This window comes from Salvelinus fontinalis, chromosome 39 (genome assembly GCF_029448725.1).
Source record: "Salvelinus fontinalis isolate EN_2023a chromosome 39, ASM2944872v1, whole genome shotgun sequence".
NCBI lineage: Eukaryota > Metazoa > Chordata > Actinopteri > Salmoniformes > Salmonidae > Salvelinus > Salvelinus fontinalis.
This window is the reverse complement of record NC_074703.1, coordinates 17,501,904-17,512,148: the sequence shown is the minus strand read 5'-3', so window position 1 is coordinate 17,512,148 and position 10,245 is coordinate 17,501,904.

Below are 10,245 nucleotides of genomic sequence, written 5' to 3'. Positions count from 1 at the left end.
ATGGTTAGCAGTGTGGTTTAAAATCAGATTTTATGACTTTGTGGCTGTGCCAGCTTGTTACCATTCTGCAAAGCGGCCTCAGGGAAAGATTGATGACAATACATGCCAACCTGCATCTGTTTAGTCCATTTCAATATGCCCTGCGGAGAGAGAGAGAGAGAGAAGACCCGGTGATGTATTGAACACTGCTGGAGCAGATATTAAAGTATATATTGTTATTTTTATTCCTCTGTTACGGAGTGAAACTTTTGCTACTGTACTTTGTGTGACTATTTGTAATCGAGCCCAGCAGCTCTTTTCAGTTTTTATATTACGAGTGCCCTGAAACAAAAGTTACAGCATTATTCTGGAATCATTCCCTCAGCTCAGCGTGACACGGGATAAATCCAAAATATGTCTTCAAAATAGAGCATGAGCCTCATGAACCTGTTTTAGCGATGTCAGCAAGGGGCACCTTGACAAAAGTAGATATTTCACAATGAAAGGTACTTCCATTCTATCTTTAGAACCCCTCCAATTCTATTAGAATTGTGTTTCGAACAATGGAGTCTCAAAGGAGAGTCCAAAATGGCATTCTAGTGCACTACTTTTGACCAGAGCCCATGGCACCTTATTCTCTATATAGTGCACTACTTTTGACCAGAGCCGTATGGGCCCTGGTCAAAAGTAGTGTACTTTATAGACTAGAACAGGATGCCATTTCAGACACAAACAGCCCTAACATGACATCAGTGTTAATAAATTCAACCAAGATCTCCCCTGACACTCCTCTGTCACCAGTCAGGATGTGTAGTTGGAGTGTCCCCTTGTTTACTCTGTCTGTCGACTCTTATCGTTTTCTCTCATCTCTCTGCTGTCTGGCAGACTACAATTAACCCGCTTCTGTTTGTGTACTTCTCAACATACCATACTGCCATGGTTGAAACTGTCACTCCCTTCCATCCCTCATAGCTTTGACTTTCAGCCTCCAGGCAGGGGTAGATTATGAACAATAGTCCCAGTCTGAGTGGAGATAATGAATGAAGAAATGTTGTTTGTCACCTGCAATAATCTTGACCTCAGACCCAATGAGAAAGGCTCCTTTGATGCAGCGCTGTGCAGGTGACTGTAATCTGATTTCTGCTGCATTACAAAAAAACAACATTACATTTGCAGTTTCATATTTGTACATGTTGAGCTAAAATGTCACATGTTAGAGTTAGAGTTCACATGTTAACGGCACCTTTTCTCGTGTGAGGAGAAAACCAAGTTTTCACCTCACATGTGAATTGCAAGTTCACATGTAAAAAATAATCATGTGAAAATCACATTAAATTCATGTCCTAGTGTCTGGTCGAAAGCCAACTGAACCAGGTTTTCCTCTAAGATTTTGCCGGTTCTTAGCTCCATTCCGTTTATTTTTTATCCTGAAAAACTCCCCAGTCCTAACGATTACAAGCATACCTATAACATGATGCAGCCTACACTATGCTTGAAAATATGGAGAGTGGTTTTCAGTAATGTGTTGCATTGGATTTGCCCCAAACATAACACTTTGTATTTAGGACAAAAAGTTAATTGCTTTGTCACATTTTTTGCAATATTACTTTAGTGGCTTGTTGTAAACAGGATGCATGTTTTGAAATATTTGTATTCTCTACAGGCTTTCTATATTTTCACTCTGTCAATTAGGTTAGTATTGTGGAGAAACTACAATGTTGTTGATCCAACCTCAGTGTTCTCCTATCACAGCCATTGAACTGTAACTGTTTTAAAGTCACAATTGGCCTCAGAGGTTTCCTTCCTCTCCGGCAACTGAGTTAGGGAGGACGCCTGTATCTTTGTAGTGACTGGGTGTAATGATACACCATCCAAAGTGTAATTAATAACTTCACCTTGCTCAAAGGGATATTCAATGTCTGATTTTTTTTGCCCATCTACCTATAGGTGCCCTTCTTTGCAAGGTATGGAAACCTGCCTGGTCTTTGTGGTTGAATCTGTGAATCTGACTCTCTCTGTCTTTCCCATATATAGTATAAAGGCCTGCAAAAAGCATACTCACCTGTACATCAACACACTCTACCAACCAATGCATTTACATTATTGAAATCTGTGTCATGCAAAGATATTCTGCTTCCACTGCTCAAATTACTTTTGTGACAAACACTCTGTTCCTCAGTATGTGTGTGTGTGTGTGTTTGTGTGAACGGTATACACATGTCTCTGTGTCACGTGTTGTAGAGAGAAGGGACACAAAGGGACATGCAAACACTGGCTTCTGTTGGCGGGGGTAACCCTATATCGCTCCACCGCTGCCAACAGTCTCTCTCACAGTTTTTGAGGGTAGCTAACATGCTAACTTAACCCCAGTTCTTCTGTGTGGTGTGTTTATAATGTATGTAGCTAACATGCTAACATAACCCCAGTGCTTCCGTGCAGTGTGTTTATCATGTGTGTAGCTTGTGTGTTTAACAGTCCTGGTGACATTGTGAGAAAGGTGTGTTGGCTATGGTTGCAGTGTGTAACCCAACCACATGGTGGTAGCTGTATGCATGACGTCATGAATATATGTGGTATACTCATGTCTTCTCGTCTCCATTAGAGGTCTGTGTCTGTGTTTTAACATCATTGTCCTGTTTTAGCTCTGGGTGAAATATTTGAATGTAGCTGGGCCAATGGTTGGTGGTAGGGAGTCAGTAGCTACCTGGTAATGCGTGGGTTTTCCCTGTTTCTCTCTCATGGGAAAACTGATACCGAGACACACAATCACACACACACACTGAGATATGGCTTCAATCACCAAGGTCACACACACAGAGTCACACATACCGGACCGCTTAATTCCAATTTGCTGCAGTCACAGAGGGGGGGGGGGGGGGGTGATGTCATTCACCTGTGGTTGCTAGGTTGACAACAAAGAACTCTTTTGTGCTTCTGAAAACACACAGACATTTTTTTTATTTTCTCTTTCTCTGGCTCAAATGAGGGACTCAGATCAGGCCAAAGAGAGAGAGCACATGTGGTTTCCCTTAGCTAAGCGAACCGGGGCATTTATCATTCATTATCTGTCCCATTCGTCATCAACCATTGATCCCATGTGAACCAATGTGAATTGCTGAAGAAAGAAGAACAGTGTTTAATGTCAAGAAGTCTCCTCTCACTTAGTACAGGTAGCTAACTGGAAGAAAAATGGGGCCTTTGGAATGCTATTTTCTGAATACATTTTTTGATAGCATGTTTCTTTGCCATATTGAATATTGGACTAGTCACCAGTGTCTTGAACCTGTAATGAACTCATGGACCAAAGCCAGAAGTTGTTCTATTAAGTTATTTTTACAGTGTTATTGAATGATATCTTTACAACTACAACACAATGAAATTAAAACACACAAAAAATCTATATAATATTCCACCAATAAAAAAACGCTGAGCATCCAAAGTAATATATTACATTCCCATAGTGTGTCATTGGTCATTAACTTTAATCTGAAGGGTTGACGTCAGGCCTGCCTGTTAGCTTTTAGCATTGGGACCCTGCATTGGACCGTTGAGAGCTGAGGTTCAGATTTGAGGCAGGGTGGGTGTTTGAATAGACTGTACTGCCTGATGGTAGCCTCCTCACAAGCCAAGCATCCCAGAGATCAGCTCAGAGGTTAGCCCAGTTGAAAGATATGCGCTCATGTAAACTCCAAATCTGCCACATGCTGTACATTACACATGGGCGGGGGATTGGAGACAGGAGAGGTGGAGTAACGGGCTAGTGGGCTAATGCCAACACTGATAGCCCCAGAGCTCATTTTATCTTTTTTTTAGAGAGGTTTAATCTGTGTGAATTAAAGCTTTCCCATGAAGGAGAAGGCTAGGGTTTTATGGTGTGACAGTAATGTTTTGACCAAAGTACGGTCTGTCTGTCACAGAAAGTTTAATGGCCCTTTTTTACACCTTGATGATACCCTGCTGATGTCACTACACTATCCTTGGATATGAGCTCGTTCATTGGTTGTTGTGTCCTTTTTGTTGGGCTGTGCACAACTCTTGACAGATCCCTCTTTAAAAACTCTTCTCAATGCCCTCATGAAAACACACTTATTGGCTACCCACTCTAGTTCCTAGACTTTTCACGGTGGCTGATGTTTTGAGGTTAGGATTCAAGAGATTAGGTTTTTATGTTTTAGATATCTCTCTTACTCTTGTTTAACAAAATAAATAAGGTTGATGTCCACGCCCCCTCGTAAATCAAATTAGCATAATACCCCAAACAAATGGGTCAGTTTAAGCTTGAGATATCTGTTTTTTATGCATTGGATGCTTCTCAATCCACTGCATCCGCCTATGGAAAGATGAGACTCCCACGTACATGATGTTGTTCTCCATTTTGCTCTATGACCCCCCACAAGTGCCTTGGGACTCGTCTGAAGTCGGTACAGCCGATCTGCCAACTTCTGTCTGTAGCGTACGAACAGTTTGGGCTACACACTAATATGACTCTCACAAACATGTACATGATTAGAACGCCCACAGGCCTCACAAGACTCGTCTGAAGGTCCCTCTGTACCAGTTGAAAACATTTATGGAAGTACAGTATATATGGAGACTGTTAAGTGACAAAAATAAGGGGTTAAATACATGTTACATTTTTGGGACTATCTGTTGTTCAATGTAGTAAATATCTTACTCAATGCATTTGTATGGGCTAATAGCTCTAAGGCCAAATAAAAATTGTCATCAAATATTTGTTTTTATTTTTATACTTCAAGTGGTCTTAAAATTCAAAATCAAACAGCAAATTGATCCTTGGTATGACCATAAAACAACTCCATATAGCTTAGAAGAAGAAAAAACATCCCCCCAACCCACTTCCCCGGCTTAGACAGGGCTTACACTCTTATGGGTTAAACCGGAGTGGAAAAGGTGAGGTCAAGAAGAACAGAGTCAACAGCCATTTCTACCTGAAAGTGGATTACAAGTGGTTGTGTGAACATTGCTCTCTTCCTGTGATAAAGACCAAAGCATTTTTGAAACATGAAGTTGCCCTGGTGAAGAATGAGGAAATGGTTAATTCTCTTAGGCAAACTGACTGTGTCCTTGAGAAACTCAGTTCTAGTCTTATCTCATTGGGTTAAAGGGTAATTGGTCTGACAGGGCAGGAGAGTCAACAGAGAGAGGCGATTCTAATTCTCCCTGAGGAAGAAAACACATAGGCTGCCAAAGGAGGTTTGATGGATGTGTGCTTCAGGACAACACCTTGGCCCACCGATGTAGTGATGTAACATTATGGTTTCGACCCTCGTGGGGGAGCTGTTGTTTGATGTTTGAGTGACGACAATTGAGTGATGACAATTGAGTGACGATCACCCCCCTGAATGTCAGTGTAGTGCTGCGCTGAGGCCTTAGGCTTCACAAAACCGCAAATAAGTATAGCTGCTTAGTTTGGGAACCTGGATTTTAAAGGAGGCCAAATGATGTCATAACTGCATTAGTCGTGTGATACGTGTGATAAATAGGGTGATAGTTCTGTGGTGCCAGACTTAGAATACGATCTATCTGCCTTTGTGGTTCTGTGTGTATATGTACGTGTGGACTTTTCTGGCCAACTGGGTTGTAGGGGAGGTTTCTAAATACAGTAGCCAGCCACTGCAGTAATAAGCCTAGACTAAGTCAGTCAGTTTGGTTCCATGCATGGGGTCCGTCGCAGTCAGCTATTGATAGAGGTGGAGACGCTTTAGAAAAGACCAGTCCAGTTGAAGCCTCCATGTGAAGCTGCATTCCTGCCTAATCCAGAGGAGATCGACACAGCTAGGAGCCCTATTACCTCAGCGTGAAGGGGAGAAAGGACAGAGAGAGAGAGAGAGGACTGGGAGAGAGAGAAAGTGACGGAGAGTGGGATCGAGAGAGGGAGAGAGAGAGGACTGGGAGACAGAGTATGCGACAGAGAGTGGGATAGAGAGAGGGAGAGAGAGAGGACTGGGAGAGAGAGAAAGGTAGAGTGGGAGGCAGAGAAGGGTAGAATGAAAGGCATGAGTGAAAGAGTCATTCATTAACCTTGTTTTCCTTTGCAGTACAGTAGCAGAAATGTATTAATTATTATGAATTAACATGATTATTTTGTACAACACATGACAGTACAGCAGTTTGAGGTGCAGTCAGTGTATATAATATCATACAATGCATGCATTGTATTTTGAATTTTGAGAGTTGGTCAAAAGCATTAAAGCATAGTCACATGCTCGCATGCAAGCACTGTTACTAACACATAATCGCTTGTACGCAAACCCATTTAGATCAAGATTCAAGAAAAAACTCCTTTGCCAATTGTCTGTGATGAGCTGTAAGTCGGGCTTTGTGAAACAACTTCTGGCCACGCAGTTGCCTGCGATGATGAGCACCAGTGAGGTCTTTGATCCGTGATGCACGCTCTAATCACCAGGCGGACCGTCTTTCTCTTTAAACTGATGGCCGTGATCCAGGATCCCTTCTTTTATCGCACTCACTCATTCTTTCCACGTTCACTCTCCTCTTAAATGATCCTCCAGCCTCCCTGCTCCTGTTGTTTACCCAGCAAAGCCTGCCTTTGATTCCCCAGTCAAAACGGGTCAAAAGGCAAGATGAAGGGAGAGCGGGAGGGTTAGGAGGGGTTGCACAGTTTTGGTAGAAAACAAACTGCGGGGAATACTGAGTACACTTTTTGGTTCCAGGTAGAATTCTTTTTGGTTCCAGCTAGAACTCTTTAGGGTTCCGTGTAGAACCCTCTGTGGAAAGGGTTCTACCTGAAGAAGGGTACTTCAAAGGGGTTTCCTATGGGGAAAGCCAAAGAACCCTTTCGGATCCATATAGCACCTTTTTTTTAAAGAGCGTAACGTAGGGTAAGGAAGGTGGGGGTCATGGAGAGAAGGGAAGAGAGGAGGAGTAGCTAAAAGCTTGATGCTGAAATCTAATCCTCACCAAACAACAGACCTGCATGCCACAGCGCTCTTAACCCGGGCCAGGAGTTCTCTTCTGAAACTCGTCAAACCCGGGTTGTTGTGAAGGCCGTTCAAACACCCGTGTGAGCCAGTCAAACATAGATAGAGCCACCCAGGCAGGCAGCAATCAGATCTGTAAGCTCTGCTTTTAGACTTGCTCCAGGGGTCGTTCTTTATCTGCCTGCAAACACACATCAGAGAGATATAAACAGAGTGGAGAGGAGAGATGGAATCTTTAAAGCTTTTAACACGGTGTCTTCTAAAGGCCCACAGCAAACACAACGGATTTTAAACACACACTTTCAGGTTAACAAATGTCCTCAATTAGTGGGAATGGGAAATACAAGGGGTTATATTTTTCAGTTGTATACCTCTGGTGTACCTCTTTTTGCAGAGGACAAGAGAGCTGCACGTGCTACACATTTGAAATGACCAGCACGATGGTGTGAATGGATTTTACAGATCCTGTCTTGAAGATTGCTGCTGTATCGTTCACTGAAATAATACTAACTTAAGAGAACTTTGTGTTGCTTTTGCAGTCTGTTGCAACATTATAAAAACGTTGCAGTGTATCATTAAAATTCAATGGCGTGTCTTGTACCTCACCTTATCCTTATGCAGTAATCCTAGACCTCGGATACTGCTGGACCGGTGGTAAAACAGCTTACACAAGTGAAATAAATAATTACCTTGCTGAATTTGGAATTAGTTCAACCAAGGGATCTAGGAAAAGCTCTCCCTCAGCATTTTTCCATCGCTTAGCCCTTGTAAAACCTCCCCGGCTCCGTCCCCACCCCGAACCTCGAAAGCTGCTGTACAACCTTTCAACTCAGTATCACCGGCCACTGCTTTGACAACGTGCTCACTCTGCTGAAACATGGGACCAGGAAGCCTTTGAAAAGACGCTTTGAAACAAAAGTGAGGGACCTCTACTTTTGATAATCATCTACCATGAACTCAATTAGCACCTCATCTTGGCTGGTTGACCAGGTCCCAGTTCCCCTCCCCTCTCCTCTGATGTTTCCTGAGGAAATGCTGAAGTGAGAAGAGTGTGCAGACCAGTGGTTTGGGTCTTTCCTCTCCTTTCCTGTCTGGTACACTGTTGACCCAGATCTGGCCAGCAGAGCTTGAGAGGACCTTCTCAGGTTCCCTAGCTCCAGACAGGGGATACTGCTACTGGCCCAACTGCTGTACTTCTCTCCTTTTCTCTCTCTCTCTCTCCGTTTTGACTCTCTACTCTTCTGTTTTATTTTACTCTCATTTTCTCTCCTTATCTCTCTCTATCTACGTTTTGACTCTCTCCTTTTCTCTAATTGCTCTGGCTCTCCTCTCCTCCTAAGACTGTATTTGGCTGACCCAGGAGTTTAGCTTTTGTCTCTGCCTGCAGCCAAAGAGCTCATGTGTTTATCTGAGTCTGAGGCTACAGACTGTACAATATGCACGTGGCAGAAATGACCCCACTACTCACATCTTTCTCAGCCTCTGTCTAACTTCCCTTCTCTGTCTCTTTTCCTCTCTGTATCTGTCTGTCCCCTCTATCTATATATCTCTCTGTGTGGTTATTGCTTTTGTTATTGCTCTGTTTCTCCACGTCTGATGTTTCTCCAGGCGCCAGAACATCTAACTATAACACACTGTAGGAACAAGTTGCTGACACACACACTCAACACACACACAGACATATTTACACACGTTGACATACGCAGACACCCTCAGAGCGCTCCTGGGTTCTTCTGGCAGTGCTCTGCAGTGCTTACTGAGTTGTACCCCGTCCACTACACTGATGTTCTCCAGATCCTCTCTCTCTTCTCCTCTCCTCTCCCACTTTGATCGCTCTCTTTTTTGTCTTGTTCATCTCACGCTCATATTTCATCACTTTGTTTGGATCTCCAGATCTGCCTCACTTTATATTTGATGTGTGTGTGTTCTAACCTGTAGACTGGTGACAGTAAGGTGGCGTGCATTATCAGACAGAGTGGCGATGGGGACTATAAAGGGACTGTCTGGGATGTGCTCATCATTAAACTTAATGGACACCTCGTGTCACTCAAACCCCCATGAGTGTTTTTCTTTACTCTACCCAACAGGGTCACAACCTCTCATGTGTGTCCTTTGTTCTCTCATCGGGGGTCATGACCACTCGTTATGTGTACTTCAGGCTCCCGTGTCATCCAATGAGCTTCCAGGGGTGTATGTGACAGGTCGTTGGCCCAGATTCAGGCATCCTGGCACCCTGATTCACCTCTCGGTGACTAGGTGATGAAGTGTGATATAGTCTAATGACGGCCAATTAGGTTAGATTTACCGCTAGCACGCAACCCTGCTGCTGAGCTGCCCCTTCACCATGCCCTAATCATACCTGCTAAACAGGACTGCAGAGCAGGCAATAGCTGGGCAGAGTTGAGGTAGAAGTACTGTAGCACGCTGGCTGGGCTACTCTGTGTTGAGTAATAGTGTAATTATTATCTGTCATTTGATGCCGGGGGATCTTTCTGTCTCCTCTGGTGGATTAGAGTTAGTAAACAAGGTGTGTCTGAGGTGAAAAAGTCACAACCTAGCAAGAATGTTGACCTCATTGAACTATAATTAGTCATTCCATTTCTCTGGCCGACCTTTACTTGACGTAGGACATTTCGGATGTTTAAATATAGCTATTACTACAAATATGTTCGCTCTTCTGTTCTCACCGAAAGGATGCAAAAGTTCTGTAAGACCTGCGTGCGGTGTGTCTGCCAGCCTGTTGTATAATGGCTTGGCATGCTCAAAGTGTAGACTTACCAGATAAGATAGAGCTTCATTTCCCCGTAGTCTCTCCTATTCTCTCTCTCTCTCTCTCCTTCTCATCGTGGGCAGTAAACCAAGCAATCAACTGAACTTTAAATCCTCTCTTTGTGTATATGAACCAGGGCAGCCAAAGGTACAATTTGTCTGTCCTCCGTTTTGAGAGATAGGAACCTGCCAAAAATACCTCTGTGATTCTCTGCAACAATGGCCTCCTTCAGATTGGGACTGAACTGGAGGAAAAAGTCTGGATTAAACATGGTGGCTCAGTTACAGGGGTATGTACTGTATGAGAGGTGTAGGCCAGGTGGATTGGAGAAAGAAACCCCATGTACCTGCTCTATAGTATCCCAGAGTTCCTAGTTCCTACTGCGGGGATGGCTGAGTGGGTTTCATTCCTGCTGCTCTGGCAGCTTCATTGCTGCTGCTCTGGCAGCTTGAGGTCAACGTGTGTCGTGAATGCGAACAACCGCACAAATGACCTCGCTGGCCTGGTATTTATGGTCTCCCCTGTCCACGAGCT